The sequence below is a fragment of the Leptonychotes weddellii genome, chromosome 13 (genome assembly GCF_054177405.1).
Source record: "Leptonychotes weddellii isolate Sample4059 chromosome 13, ASM5417740v2, whole genome shotgun sequence".
In the NCBI taxonomy this organism is placed as follows: Eukaryota; Metazoa; Chordata; class Mammalia; order Carnivora; family Phocidae; genus Leptonychotes; species Leptonychotes weddellii.
The window spans coordinates 62584542-62600476 of NC_138381.1; the positions used below are offsets into that span (position 1 = coordinate 62584542).

Consider the following 15935-nt stretch of genomic DNA (forward strand, 5'->3'; position numbering starts at 1 on the left):
TCATTACTAATGAATTTGAGCATCTACTGATATTCTTGTTAGCCTTTGAGTTTCCTCCTTTATAAATTGTTAGTCTTTTTGTTGTTGTTGTTATTGTTGTTGTTATTGTTGGGGTTGCTCTCATGTGAATTTGCAGGCATTTTTCACATGCCCTATGAAAGAGTTCAGGTCACTTACCAGGTTTAGACCTTGCAGATGTCTTATTGCCATCTTTGTTGCGAGTGAGTTTGTGTAATTATTTGTATATTTTGCATTTTACCCTTACTTTATAAAAATGAGTGGGAAATTTAAATATAAAAGTACTAATACTAGCAAAAAGGATATGTAGGTCTCATAAACTAATACAGTTGAGGTAAAGATGGAAATTATTGACCCTTCCCCACATAGTATGTCTTTGTCCTCAACTTGACTGTTTGACTTTTCCTGTGAAATGAGGGTAAAGAATAAGACTGAAGAACATATGTAAAATGCTGAAAATGTATCTTTGAAGATCCCATCTAAGAGCTTGGATGTAACTATAGAACAGGAACTTCCCTTAGAACATGAAATTCCATTGTTTGACCTGTGCACGTTCAACCTTTGTTCGCATTTTCAAGAACAAATTACCAATAGTAGGGCCCAGCTCTGAGAGACCAGTTACAAGAGTATTGCTAAGTAGTGTTCACCACTTTAGGGCACCAACTAATTCCAACTAGAGTATATTTATAAAATTATATTTGGCTTCTGCTAATGAAGGTGGAAGATAGGAGGACTAAAAGAGTATGGAGGGCAAGTATTTTATTCTTTGGGGAAAATTTTGGGGACATTTTACTCAGTGGCTTTTAATTAATGTAAAGAAAAGAGGTAAGATTTCTATGACGGCAGTGGTGGTAAGAATCAGCTAAGACTTTCTATAAGATTTGCTTACAAAGCTTAGTAAAGTGAGTAAGTGATAATGTAGTTTTTCTTCTGTCTTTAACCCTTAGTTAACCTCTTTCTCCTCACCATCATCCTTATGAATATCTTCAAGTCTCTTCTATTTTAGAAAAAAAATTCCCTTGACCTTGTGTCCCTTTTTAGCTACTGTGCTATTTCTTACCACCAATGTGGGCCACATTTCTCAAAAACATTATCTACGGTTAGTATTGACACTTTCTGACTTTGTAGTCACTCTTTAAAAAAAAAATCTCTTTAATCATGTTGAAATGTTTATTTTATAAGCTTTTCTAAACCAAACTCACTTCAGACAGGACAGGCTAGGTTATCCTGCAATCATAACCAACCCCCAAATCTTAGTGGTTTAGAACAACAAGGGTGTATTTTTTTTAATGCTATATGTTCTTTGCAGGTCATCAGAGAGTCTGCTCATTGTAGTCACTCAGAGACCCAGACTGAAAGATCAGCCATCATCTTGAGCATCACTGGTTGCCACATGAGAGTGAAAAGTGGGCCTTACACTGGAACTAACACATGTTACTCACCTATAAGTGGGCTAAGAGGTGTAATATTACATGCCTAGAAGGCAAAGGGCTGGAAATATTTGGCATTAGCACTAATGACAACCACAGTTAAATTATTTCACATTTCAGGGGTTCAGATTCTCAATTTATTGTGTCTTGTGACGTCCTCATGGAGATTGGCTTTCTTGTGTGGTCTGTTCCTTTTTCAAATCACTCCTGTATTAGGAGTGATTGTGGAAGAGTTCCTGCAGATTGGCTTTGCATTGGCTCTGCTGAAGAAACAAGGGTGTTTCCCTGGTCTAGAACTTGTTCTTTTTTTTGTTTGTTTGTTTTAAGATTTTATTTATTTATTTGACAGAGAGAGAGAGAGAGAGCACACAGGCAGGGGGAGCAGCAGAGGGAGAGGGAGAAACAGGCTTCCCTCTGAGCAGGGAGCCCAACATGGGGCTCGATCTCAGGACCCTGGGATCATGACCTGAGCCGAAGGCAGATGCTCAACCGACTGAGCCACCCAGGTGCCCCTAGAACTTCTTAATGTGGATTTCTTGGTTTGAGGTTCCATACAATTTGGGAGGTTTAAATTCAGACTCAAGAGCTGTTCATCACATAGGCCTAGGGTTTTAATCTTTCACTTTTACTGGATGTGATGTTTGTATGCAACAAGACAGATGACAAGGTTTCTTGTGTCTTCCAGGGATAGGTTTTCTAGTCCCTCTTTCATGGAGTTGCTGGGTGAGGAGGACAAAGAGGAGGCCTTTCCAGGGTCCTTGCTTTGTACAAGGGTATCATTTCTGGTTCTCTGCCTTCTGGAAACCTATGACCAGGTTTCCTCCTCCCTATTCGAGTATTCTTCCTCATTAGATGGCTCCTGGACCACCACTCTTATTGGCTCCCATATTTAATATTTTGGTCTTGAGTTCCCTCTGTTTCTAGCACCTGGGAGATTTTAACATGTGCTTATATCTGACATTTCTATGTGTTTTAATGGGAGGAGGTCCACACCCAGGTATCCGTGGATACTTTTTCAGCCTCTTAGCGTACCAGACATTTTTTGCACATTCAGTATTCCTGAATGTGCAGTCTGTTGAGATATTCTCCTTCCTTGGCTTTTCTCTTCTGATTCTTTTAGCACTTTGAATTTTTTCGATTCCAGTCTTGGGCTTTCCCAAAGATACTCACTCACCAAATGTTGATGTTCTTCAACTTCATTGTTCACTGTGTTTTTCTCTACATTCGCTCTTTGTATGATCCCATATATTTTCATCATCATAACTAATACCAAAAATGTATTTTCAGACTTACCTTTCCTTTCCTCATATACTCATTGGCCTCCCAGATGTACACAAACTGAGCTTATCTAAACCAGGGCTCATTACTTTCCCCTCAAAGTTCATTCTCTGCATGAATTTCTGATACCACTTACTGATGCCACTGTTTTCCTGGGCATTCAAACAGGAAACCTGGCCTCTTACCATAGGTTCTTCCTCTCTTTCTCCCTCAACTCCTCATCTAGCCAGATACCAGGAACTACTGTTTTAGCTCTTAGATATTTCCTCTCTATCCCTACTACCATACGGAGTTAAGGTCCTCATTATTCATTCATGTACTCATACACAAGTATACATAGGGTACCTACTATGCGCCAGGTATTGTGTGCTGAGTGCTGAGGTCACAGTAGTGACTAATACAACAAAGTCCTTGCCCATAGAGCTTCCATTCGTATGCAGGATGTAGTGAACGAATAAGTATATAATGTATAAGATGATGTTAGGGAGCAAGAAGTCATTGCTTTGCAGGGACATTGTATTGTTACCTAGTGGTGATTTAGGTAACTTACAGGTTTGGTGTTTTGGAATGTGAATAAAATCTGACTTGAAGATTCAACCTGTTATTAAAATAAGTTCCAGAAAATGCCGAACTATGACTATTTCTCTAAGTTTGAGATATGCAAAACATAAATTTACTTACAGTAGTTTGGAAGTCAAACTGTTGTTTCCATTACATTATTGAAATGTGTTCCTCTAAAAAGTCATTTGAGGGGTGCCTGGGTGGCTCAGTCATTAAGTGTCTGCCTTCGGCTCAGGTCATGATCCCAGGATCCTGGGATCAAGCCCCACATCGGGCTCCCTGCTCCGCGGGAAGCCTGCTTCTCCCTCTCCCACTCCCCCTGCTTGTGTTCCCTCTCTCGCTGTCTCTCTGTCTGTCAAATAAATAAATAAAATCTTTTAAAAAAAAAAGTCATTTGATTATATAGATATTTTATATGGTGGTTTTTTTCTTTAAGTTATATTTAGAATATTTCCCAGAAGTAGAAATATATACTCCCTTCTCAGGAGTATTTAATTTTCTTTTCATTTAATATTTTGTTTTTCAGTTAATTCTCTGAAATATCTATGTAAACTTTTTGTAGGTGTCTTTAAAATGATGTGACTTTTTCAGAAAACCATAGCAACAACAAATGTATTTATGGATTGAGTGAGCACTAGAGTACCTAAAGCCTGTCTCAGCATTTAACAGGAAGGGTGTATATTTGGGTATCTTTATACACATTATGCTGTTCTTTGGCTTGCTACTGTTGGTGATGAATTGGTCTTGTTTCTAAAACAGCTATGTAACTAATAACTCCTGTTGGGGGAGGGGCGGGGGGCAGAACATTGATCGGGGCTTGCTGGGCAAGTTAATGACCATCACATCTGTCCCCCTAGTCCGCTTCTGCCAGAGGATGGTGCCAGGTCTTTTGTGGCCTTTGAATACAAACCCGAGTCTTTCCCCTAATGTCCTCATCTTTCAAAGACTCCAGCAGTGCTAAATGGAGATGAACCTGGCAGTCTGAAATGAGGGAAAAAAAGATCCCAGCATCCAACTTACTGCAAATGAACAGCTTCTCTCTGGTTTCAGCTGTTTCATTTAGATAAATGCTTCTAGGAAGATGAGACACCATTTGCATTTATGGGTTTAATCGTGGCAGTTAGAGCTTAACTATCTGGCTTCGGTTTTATAGAAATACCTACCATAATCCACCTCTACCCCTCCTTTCTTGATCTTGCAGCCATTCTCAACTCAGACCTTTGCAAGAGCAGGTGTGGCAGGTTAAAAACGGTGATCAGAGACTTCCCAATCTTATTTCTCATAGTGATATACTGGACTTTTATTTTTGTTAGGGAGTTGTCGTGGATGTTAACCAATGGCTGTCACTACTCTTGGATAGTGGGACAGGAGTTGTTGAAAATCTGTTGGAGTTGCCTTATCAATTGAGTTGGAGCAAAAGATAGCAGTGGAATCACTCCATATTGGCCCAGGGCTGTTCGGTAAAGAGTTGTAGCCTGTTATTCATATGCACAAGTTATGATACTGAATAATTTTGTGGCTATTTCTGAGTTGTGTCCTCACTGCATATAATACAGTTTAATTTCCTCTCCTAAAAAAAGTTAGTAACTGAGTGGAGAATGTCTTATAGCTAGCTGACGTGGCTAATAACCAATTGTCTTGGGGGTGTAGGATAAATGCTCATGGTCTTGGTATGTGTTTGTTTTGCTTTTAATCACATGAAATATGGAGGGGGGGAGGAAGGGTAGGAGGGGTTTTCTGGTTCAGAATATTTTTTAATGGATAATGGAATGGAAATAACCTATCTCGTAGCCCTTTTAATGTTTTAAAGCATACACTTTCTCATGTTTTCATATCTTTGGTTAGAATAAATATTACTGTTCCATACATTAGACTGTGAAACACAGCTCAAAATAGGTTAAAAAATTGATTAAGGTGGTTCAGTTAATTACTAATCATATGCCAGCATGTATTTGTGAATCACTTTACCTTTTAGTTGATAATGCATACATACTATATTTTTGTTTCTCCCAGCAGTGTCAGAGTCAGGTATGGAGTCCAGTTCTCATTTCCAGTTCTGTGGCTATTCTTCTAAACTTGGTGTTGGCCAACTTTTTCAGTAAAAGACCAGGTTTTTGGGGCCAGTAGCAACTATGCAGTTCTGCCATTGTAGCACAAAAACAACCAATGGGTGTGACTGTGTTCCAATTAAACTTTATTTACAAAAATAGGTGGTGGGTGGGATTTGGCCAACTCTTTGTCTAAACCAGTAGCTTCTAAACTTCGCCTTACTAAAGGGCCTTTTATGGTTCCCATCTGTTCATCTGTCCAGCCTCTCATGTTTTAAAAGTTGGACTTTTTTTTTTTTTTTTAAAGATTTTATTTATTTGAGAGAGAGAGAGTGAGCATGATCGGGGAGGAGGAACAGAGAGAGAGGGAGAGGGAGAAGCAGACTCCCCACTGAGCAGGAAGCCTGACATAGGGCTCCATCCCAGGATCCCGAGATCATGACCTGAGCTGAAGGCAGATGCTTAACGGACTGAGCCACCCAGGCACCCCACAAACTCAGTATTGAATAATAATGAGTTCACTCTCCCAATTTTAAATTAATGCCCATCAAAACCTGTCATGGCCACATTTCTTAAAAGCTTTGACCACTGAGTCAGATATTGCCTTGTGATACTCAGATTCCAGTTTCCTGTCAAGGGCACAGCCACCAAGATGATGTTTTGAAAATTAGAAAATTCAAGCCCTAGTCTAGTTGCCTACCTCCTTCCTTAGCTTCTGTAGTCTGTTACATGCCAACCACAGAAAGGGGCCCGCCCTGCCATCAGGTGGTGGGAATAATCTCCTGATGTCTGCATCTGTAGGCTTGTATCCCAGCCACTCTCTCAGTCACCAGGTAGCCTCAAGCAGCTAACTTAACCCCCAAAATGCTTCCCAAGATAAGCCTCAATATTGTTTGGGATGGTGGCATAATCATTTCCTTAGTGGGTAAGCATCTTTTTAGAATCATGTATCAAAATATAAAAGTGATTCAAAATCAAATACTAATATTTTTGTGTTAGGGAATATATACTTTGAAAATTTAAGAGAATTTGACTTATTAGATTAATGGGTCAGCCTTGTGATTCTTAATATATGTATCTGAGTAATTGATTAGACTTAAGATTTTGAATTAGAACGCCTAAGTTTGTAAACAATATTGGAATATTAGAGAGCCCAAGAATTATCATATTTGAACATTTATTCATAAGAATTACCTACAGGGGTGCCTGGTGGCTTGGTCAGTTGACTGTCTTGGTTTTGGCTCAAGTCATGATCGGGGTCGTGAGATCGAGCCCTTTGGGATTATGCCCTTCTCCCTCTGCCCCTCCCTCCACTCGCACTCTCTCTCTCTCTCAAATAAGTGAGTAAGTAAATAAATAAATAAAATCTTTAAGACAAAAAGAATTACCTACATTCTTTCTCTGTCAGATAACTAGAGAACTTCAAAAGAGAACTGAATATATTAAATTTATAAATGTAGTTTAAAGCATGTGAGTTTAAAACAGTGTCTCTTTAAATGTGAGAGTAGAAAGGGAATAATCAGAAAACTAAGCTTGAAATCTTAAGAGTGAAGTGGAGTTTTGAATTTTGAAATATAATAAATGAATAAATAAAACAAGGAATGCCTGTATAGTCTTTTCTGTGCATGTCCTCTAAGACATTGAAAAGAAAAACATCCCACTGAAATGATCAGGATGAATATCATCATGACTATACTATACTGATGGAATTGCAGGCACAGCAAAGAAATGTGACATTTTTGTTAGATTGCACACTTTACAGTTTCCTAGAGGCCTTTGAAATATTGAAAATGGTTTATGAATCTCAGGACTGTCTTCCAGGACCATGATTTGGCAGTTACTTACATTAGACACCTCTCTTATGTGTAGAATTCACTTCTTAGTTGAATGTTAATTGAAATGTTATATTTAAGTGGCTGAGAGTCCTCATTTTAATCACAACAAGAGGAGTGAAATCTCAAAGATGCTGCTCTGAGGAACAGTGAATTGGTCTCAACATGAAATAGTGAGTGAGTGGTTGGTCTTCAGGCCTGACCTCTGAGGTAATGTCTCAGAACTGAGTTTTCAATAAAATAGATAAAGAATTTTTATTAAGTTTCCTGAGCTGGAAACACATCCATCCTCTCATTTTGCTGGACAATGTGTTTACCATTAAGGGCCTGCCCGTCTCAGGGAGAGCTCAAGGCGGCCATGGAGGGCACACAACTCTGCCGCAGGGGGAAGTGAAGCTTGGCTGAATCCCAGTTGCATTACAAGTCCTGGTGGAGGTGCTGCCCTTTTGCCCTGTCCTTGGGAAATTCATCAGTTCTTCGAGCTACAAGAGATTACAAGACATTATCTCATTCAGACCTCTGACTCCAAGTAGGAATTCACTTAAATTATCTCTGGCAAAGGAGAATGTCTTCATGTACTACTTGTATAATTCAAAATTAATTTTGAAGATTGTATTTTTTAAAAAAAACTACCTGTGGGAGATTTTGTTCTACCTACTCCTAAGATCTGCAGGGATGGTGAGTCACCTTGCTACCCTTTGAGAAGTAGTGATGAGAAAGATAATTAGAGCTTACAGATATTGAACATTTTCTGTGTGCCAGATACTGAAGCAGAAGCTTTCTGTGCATTCACTTATTTAATCCTCACAGCTACCCAGTGGGGCAGATACTGTTCTTGTCCTCATTTTACAAATGAGCAGACTCAGGGTTAGAGCTCCCTAGTGGTGGAGTTGGGGTCTGAAACCTGGGTTTGTCTCATTTCAAGAGCTGTGCTTTCAAATCTCGGTGTTACTCTCACTTCCCCAGTTATGGTAGTTAGTTTGTCATATTGTGTTTTTCTTCTGGGAATAGATTATTAGGCTATATAAAGAATTCTATCATACAGTGCAAATGGAAGAATTTGGGGCATTAAGGAATTAATATTATTCCTGCGGGTCCTACCTATTATTAATTAACTTGTGCAGTATTTATGTTTGGAAGGACATATTTACTCACATGGTAAGGCTGGTATAAAAGGAAAAACAGTTTGTGTAGTTCTGTATATCCTCCCTGTGTTAAATACCCCATACTGCTTTAAGTTTTTAGTTTTTTCTCACTATGTGGAAAAGTGGAGAAGCTAGACTAGTGAATTATCAATCCCTCATGAAATGAATTTGGAAACAAACCTGCAAGAGAACTTTGATGTGAAATAAGAGTGTGGACCTTTATTCTTGACCTCATGGATTAGAAGCCATATAGGTTTACAAGGTACTTTGGGCAGGATCCTTTCTTTCTCCCTAAGTAAACATCAATGGAGAGCACACTCTAGTGTGGCTTCCTTGGGTGTATATTATGAAGGACAGAGCAGCAGCCAGAAAGTGGGATCATATTCCAAGTCTTTCCTCTTTACTAGCTATTGAGCTGAAAAAAACAAAACAAAACAAAACAAAAAACCCCCACAAAAATATCCAAAAAAACCCTTCCTATTTATTTGAGTACTATATATGGTGTAGGGTATATATAGGCTATCTTCACATTATTTTTGTAGTTGGCAGTGTTGAGAATTATGTTCTGTTTTAAATTCTGTTGTCCTCCTTAATTAAAGAGCACCTCTGGAATTAAGTCTCATTTTTTCCATGGCGAATGAGACCCCAAGAAAGGAGTAGATACAATTAAAGTAGATTCAACCCCCAGCCTGGCCCCTGGTTTCTAAGCTGGCTACAGTGAGAACTGTCAGGGAGATAGATGGGGGCTCTAAGGTTTCCTGGAGTTTTCAGCCATGTGTGGGCACCACATGTGGTGTGTTCAGTGAATACAAATACAAGAACACATGCTGTTTCCATTAGGGACACTCAGACCCCTCTCTGTCCCCAGCCTTACTACAGAGTTGAATGGGTCATTTATCATAGGCCACTTACTGATACTGACTGGCGCTCAGGCCCTGTTACAAGTAAGCAGCAAACAGTGTGACTTAGTTCTTTTAGAATGTTTATTATACAAGGCTATTATTTCTTAAGAATATCCAAGCTCATTTGCAAAGAAGAAGCATTTTATTAGGTGCTTCTAGCAGGGGAAATGTATTTAAAATGCAAATCTGACCATGTGTCTACCTTGCTTCAACCTTTCAATGACTCATGATCATCAAAATCATTCAGGACCAGGTTCTGTCTTCTCTGCAGCCTCATCCCCTTTGTTACCTCTAGAAGGCTAAATTGCTGTTAGCTATCCACATGTATCAGACCGTTTTTGGCCTTCCCTTGACCTCTGCATCTTTGTGCCTTTTGTTGACAAGGCCTTTCTCCTCCTTGTGAAGGTATTCTCATATTATAAGACTTAGATCAGATATCACTTCCCCCAGCAAGCCTTTCCTATTTCGCTTACCCCAGCCCAGGTTTGGCATCCTCCTCCTCCGTTTGCTCAGAAAATGGGGAGATGGCATCTGTCATAGGGAGCTCTTCTCTCTCTGTATTGAAACAGTGTTTGTGTCCCTGTCTCCTGGTGCAAGCAGCCGGAAGGCTGGCTTGCATTCCTTTCCTCAGCCACCTTTAGGGTCTGGAGCAGCACAGAGGCAGCCTGCTAGTGATTCTTGAACTGAATTGAACTGCCTTGTAAGCACTCTGAGCTTCACTCAGGCATAGTCCCATATGATTCTCGTTATATCCCTTATCCCAGTGCCTTGCACACCCACATCATGAGAAAGTTCATACTGAAGAACTGGCCGGCAGTGTGACTCTTTCAATTTTCCTTGATTGAAGAGCCCAGACACACAAACTGTACAGTCTGTTTTCCTTCGCGAGGGTTGTCACCGGAGACGCTCTTTATTGAGTATTGTCTGTTGCGGGCCTTCGAGGTACCCAGCAGCCCTATCCCCTATTGTTTACAGTTGGCAAATAAGTAGTATTTTAGAAAGGGTGCCTCATATATTGATCGTAATCATTTTTCTGTTTTATTTGGCATAGCTGTCCAGAGTGGGACAGATCTTGTCCTCAGCGTGGGCTCTGGTAGAGTTTCTGATGGTTTCACTGTGTGTTTGCATTCTGTTTACTTTCAAGAAATGCATTTTTCTAACCAGGTGCTGGGATGCACACAGTGGTTGATTGGAGTATAGTGTATCCCTGCCTTTTATTCTGTCTTACTATTTTTACTAGTTTGCTGTACTTGGTTGGCCTTCCCTCTCCTTACTGCTCCTCCAAGAGGCCACATAGCACAGTGGGAGTAAGAGGAGCTTTGAAGGCTGGGATCTGGGGTGAGAGCCGAACTTACCACTTACTAGATTTTGATTGGCCTGTGACTTAGCCCTTTTGAGCTTTAGTTTTCTTGTTTGAAAATGGGGATAGTTCCTATGTCTTAGGTTGGTGTGAGGATTCAGTGAGTTAGATTTTTACATATAAAGTTGACAAATACTTGGTCACTGCAATCATTACCACATACAACTCTGCTAGGGTGTATGTGGGGTATAAAATACTGACACATGAGACAAGTAAGTAGCGATATAAGGCATTATATGCAAAGTGACAAGATTAGCTCCTTGAAGAATCATGAAATGTTAAAAATCAGCAAAGAGCCTTGGAGACTAGATAGTCCAATCCTTCCACCAAAGACAGGGTTTAAATTCTGACTATATCATTTATTAACTATATCACCTCAGATTCACTTCCTTATCTATAAAATAGAGAAATCATTAATATGTGTCCCTTTACTTTACAGAATTGGCCTAAGGATGAAATGATATCATTACTGTGTACTGATAAATGATAGTATAGGTATTACTATAATTGTTTTTTTTTTTAAAGATTTTTTTTTTTTTTAATTTTTATTTATTTGAGACAGAGAGAATGAGAGACAGAGAGCATGAGAGGGAGGAGGGTCAGAGGGAGAAGCAGACTCCCTGCCGAGCAGGGAGCCTGATGCGGGACTCGATCCAGGGACTTCAGGATCATGACCTGAGCCGAAGGCAGTCGCTTAACCAACTGAGCCACCCAGGCGCCCCTAGGTATTACTATAATTGTTAATAACAGAAGGGTCATAATCTTCCTACTGCATTTTGGTTTTATATTAAAAATCGTTGGAAGTCTATGATTTTTTTCCCTGATCACGAAGCATGGAGAACTGTTAAAACAGTTATTCAGTTTTCATGTATCTGCTAAAGGAAATTTCTGCCTCTAAATGTTATCAAAACCCCAAAGGGAAGCTACTATTCCTGGCCATATGTGAACGTAAGCATGACTTCTGAAAAACAACTTTCCACAGTATAAAAATAAAGGTCTGGCCTGCTTTCTCTCTCTACATTCTGTTCTAGCAAGCTGTAAGGGCATCTGAATGATAACTGCTTTCTTTCTTAATACATAATGTCTCCACTTGAACTTATCTTGCTTCTAGGCATGACACAAGTAACATCAAGGCTGGGCACTCTCAGTAGACCTCCTCCTAGGTGTACGTGGATGGCCAGCTAGATCACTTTCACTTCACTGAGCTGTGAAATTGACACCAAATTGTGCCATTAGCTTGTTTCTGAAGGGTATGTTGTGCTGGATGTTCTCTTCTTGCTTGCACGGTACATGAAAAAAGATGACAAGATAAAAATGTCCCATAAATGAACATGAGTGAGGAAATTTAGATGTAATTTGTCGTGAATTAAAAACATTGAATAATGTATCAAGAGCCCCTGGAAGCAGAGGTGCTGAGAATTCAGAGCATGCAGTCAGTACTTGGGGGGAAAAATGTAGAGCTTTAGGTTTCTCTTTAGAAGCTTTTTCAGATTTTTATTTGCCTTCTTTATATCCTGCTAGCAAGAGGACAGTCTTGCAATCAGTTAAGTCATTCAGTAGCACAGATCTGTCTGTTTCCTGACTTAGGTGTAGTGGTGTGTTTATGAGAGGCCTTTTCCTCTCCAGAGTTAAATCATTCTTTGCCTGCCTTTTGATTTAAAACACTGAGGTAGATTATTTCTCAATAAAATCTTTCTCCTATACTTGAAAGGAGGCAAAGGTTAACTCTAAATGTAGGAGGAAGAGATTTCTCAGAGTGGATCCATATCATCCTTGTGAAAGCATTCTGCACGGTAAAGCAGTCGCTGGTCTCCATCTAGCCTTTGTGCTTTCCGTTTGCTTTTCTCCCAGCTATCCACTTAGCTCGAAATGTTAAAAATCAGGAAAGAGCCTTGGAGACTAGATAGTCCAACCTCTCTCACCCCCTCCAGGCTTTTCCCCTGCTTTATTTTCTCCTCACAACTTAGCACTATCTAACTTACTGCCATGTTTATTGCTTCTTGGTAAATACATATATTTCATACTTTGACATCTCTGAAATTGGGATGCATCTAATAATCAATGACATCTTAGATTCTAAAAAATAAATATGTATATTAGTTCATTTTCCTATTGTCTTTTTCTCACCTTTACGATATAAGGTCCATGAGGGCAGAGATTTCTCTTTATGTTGCACGTTATGTATATCCAGTGCCTGTCACATGATGGGAGCTCAGTATTTGTTGAATGATTTGATAAACTGTCTAGGGTCAAGGGATTTGGGGGAAAAGCTCTTCTGCATTTATTCCTCTGTCCTTCTCTGAACCTCCCTTAGGCCACCTACTGTTCACCTTTATCTTAGCTTGCTTGTCTTGTCTGTGTCAGAGGATACTCTCACTTTGCCTGGCCTCCACCCCGCTCCAGCTAGCTTGTGAGGTCATTAAAGTAGTGAGGTGGGTGTACAGAGATATCTGTTCCTTACTTCCTGTAATTCAAGCCTAAAACTCTAAGAATTTCCCTGCCAGTTCAGATCTTACTTTGCCTAGCTCTGTAGTTGTCTATAGTCTGTAGTCATGAGAGGAGCATCAAAGCTTGCCCTGTGTTGGGCAGGGCTTTTCCAAATCTGCGGCTAAGGATCAGTTTTAAATTAACAACCCATCACAGGGCTCCTGGCTGACTCAGTCAGTGGAGTGTGAGACTCTTGATCTCAGGGTTTGGGTTCAAGTCCCACACTGGGTGTAGAGATGACTGAAAAATAAAATCTTTAAAAAACAAAAACAATCCATCACAAATTGACATATTTGTAAAATACAAAAAAACAAAAACAAACCAAAAATGAAATAATTTTTTTTAAAGATTTTATTTATTTGAGAGAGAGCACAAAAGCACAAGTGGAGGGGGAGGGGCAGAGGGAGAGGGAGAAGCAGGCTCCCCCCTGAGCAGGGAGCCCGATGTGGGGCTCAATCCCAGGACCCTGGGATCAGGACCTGAGCTGAAGGCAGACGCTAATGGATTGAGCCACCTAGGCACCCCAAAATAAATTTTTTAAAAGATATATGAGCCATAATTTTTAAATTAGATTAAATAGGTATAATAACTATGTCAATTTGATAAAAAAATGTTTCTATACACTTACTCTCAATTTCTGTACATATCTCCTTGCAGACCAGTAACAAATAGTTTGCAGATCAGGGCCAGTCTATGAACCACAGCTTGAAAAGTTCTGTCTCAGGGCATGGTTGCCCAATTTTCTGTCTGTTCAGTTTTAGCATGCCCTCTAAAATTAATCTGTTATTATACTTCTGCCTTTACAGGTTATTAGTCTTAGGCATTAAGTAAAGTTGAAACTTATCGAAACTAGTCGGCACCAGTAATTGACTGGTTAATGGGAAAAGTCATTTAGAATAGAAACCATAATAAGGATATGTACATATCCAGGCATATTATTTCAATTAAACAAACATGAAAAAACATTGACCCAACAACTTTAAGGTGTAGAAACAAGGTCTTTTCTTTTAATTTAGGCCTTAGATTTCAGCAGACTTGTTCTTACATAAACCATATCCATTTATAATTTCAGTTTCTTCAAAAAGATGAAAGAATTGAGTGCATCATTTACAAAGAAATCTGAGTTCAGAACCTCTTTAGATTTTTATGATTTTAAAAAAATTGATAGTTATTTGACCTATATTGAAGTCACCATGAATTCATTGTCTTTGTAAAGAATTCACTCTTGGGGTGCCTGTCGGGGTTGTGAGTTCAAGCTCCATGTTGGGTGTAGAGATGACTTAAAAATAAAATCTTAAAACAAAATAAAGAATTCAGTGTTGTTTTTCAGGAAATAAGAGCTTTGTTTTTGTGCTTATAGTTCATCGGTTTACCTGCTATAATTCCTGTAACAAATAAATGTGACAAACTGATTTGGGAGCAGTCTTAGTAGACTCCAATAGGAGAAGTTCAAGGTGCCAGGGAATACTGGAGGGTAGACGGCAGTGGTGTGCTGTGACACTGGACAGCGTGTTCTCTGGAGGGAACAGAGAGCAGGGGATAATCTGTGTGTTGGTAGGAAGATCCCTAAAAATAGTTTCCGCTGTGCCATTTTATTAATCAACGCTTCCTTTCTTCAAAGTACCACTTTTAAGCTTCTGATACTTCTAGTGTTCTGTTGAATGAATCTGTTTTCAGCCATCCTGTTTATAATTATAAATGCTTCATTCATATCCTTGCTTAGGTTTTTTATTTTTTTTACTTACAAAAGACCCTGGCCTTTTTATTTATAACCACGTGATACATCCCAGTCCTTTGATTGTTTTATTTACCTTTCTCTAGTTTCATGATCACTTTCTCACATTGTTATAACCCAACTACTTTAAGTCCTGTGTCTGAAACATGAGAGGAGAGGAAGCATATTTTTTGTAACTTTCTGTTTTTATAGAATTCCGAACTCACAAAAAAGTTGTAAGAGTAGTACAAAGAATACCCTTATCATGATGAGCACTGGGGAAGGTATAGAATTGTTGAATCACTACACTGTACACCTGAAACTAATATAACACTGCATGTTAATTATTCTGGAAAATTTTTAAAAACTCTTTAAAAAGAGAGAGTAGTACAAGGAAGTCTTATGTGCCCTGTACCCGGATTCAATCATTATTTTGACTTGCTTTATCGTGTTTTCTCTCTCTCCATATTTTTTTTATCTTGAATCTTTTTTTTTAAAAAAAGATTATTTTAGAGGAGAGAGGGTGTGTGCTTGTGTGAGTTGGGGGAGGGGCAGAGGGAATTTTCAAGCGAGATGGGGCTCTATCTCAGGACCCATGAAATCATGACCTGAGCCAAAACCAAGAGTCAGATGCTTAACAGACTGAGCCACCCGGGCACCCCATCTTGAACCTTTTGAGAGCAAATTATGAAAACTTGCCTTTTACCCTTAAACTCTTCGATTTGTATTTATTGAGAATAAGGACTGAGTGACTCTTTCTTTCTTTCTTTCTTCTTTCTTTTTCTTACTTTCTTCTTTCTTTCTTTCTCTCTCTCTTTCTTTCTTTCTTTTCCTCCCTTCCTTCCTTCCTTTCATAACCATAGTGCAATTACCAAATTCAGGAAATTTATGTTGATTCAATACTATTATTAAATCCACAGCTCTTACTCAAATGTTGTCAATTGTCCCAATAACGTCCTACCTGGCTGTTTCCTGGTCTAGGATCTCATCCAGGATTATACATTGCATTTAGTTTTCATGTCTCCTTAGTCCTCCTTTAATCTGAATAGTTCCTCAACCTTTCTTTGTCTTTCATGACCTTGACACTTTTGAAGATTTTGAAGAGTTTGGGCTATTTCTTTTGTAGAATTTCCTTCAATTTGGGTCTGTCTGATGTGTCC

General features: G+C 39.2%; 1 long non-coding RNA gene across 1 annotated transcript; it reads left to right on the forward strand.

The window, feature by feature from the left end:
- The first annotated feature begins 1824 nt into the window (after nucleotides 1–1824).
- Nucleotides 1825–15260, forward strand: LOC145716834 (uncharacterized). Its single transcript, XR_014139747.1, has 2 exons — nucleotides 1825–11069; nucleotides 11300–15260. It is a non-coding gene; the product is annotated as an uncharacterized LOC145716834 (long non-coding RNA).
- The last annotated feature ends 675 nt before the right edge of the window (nucleotides 15261–15935 follow it).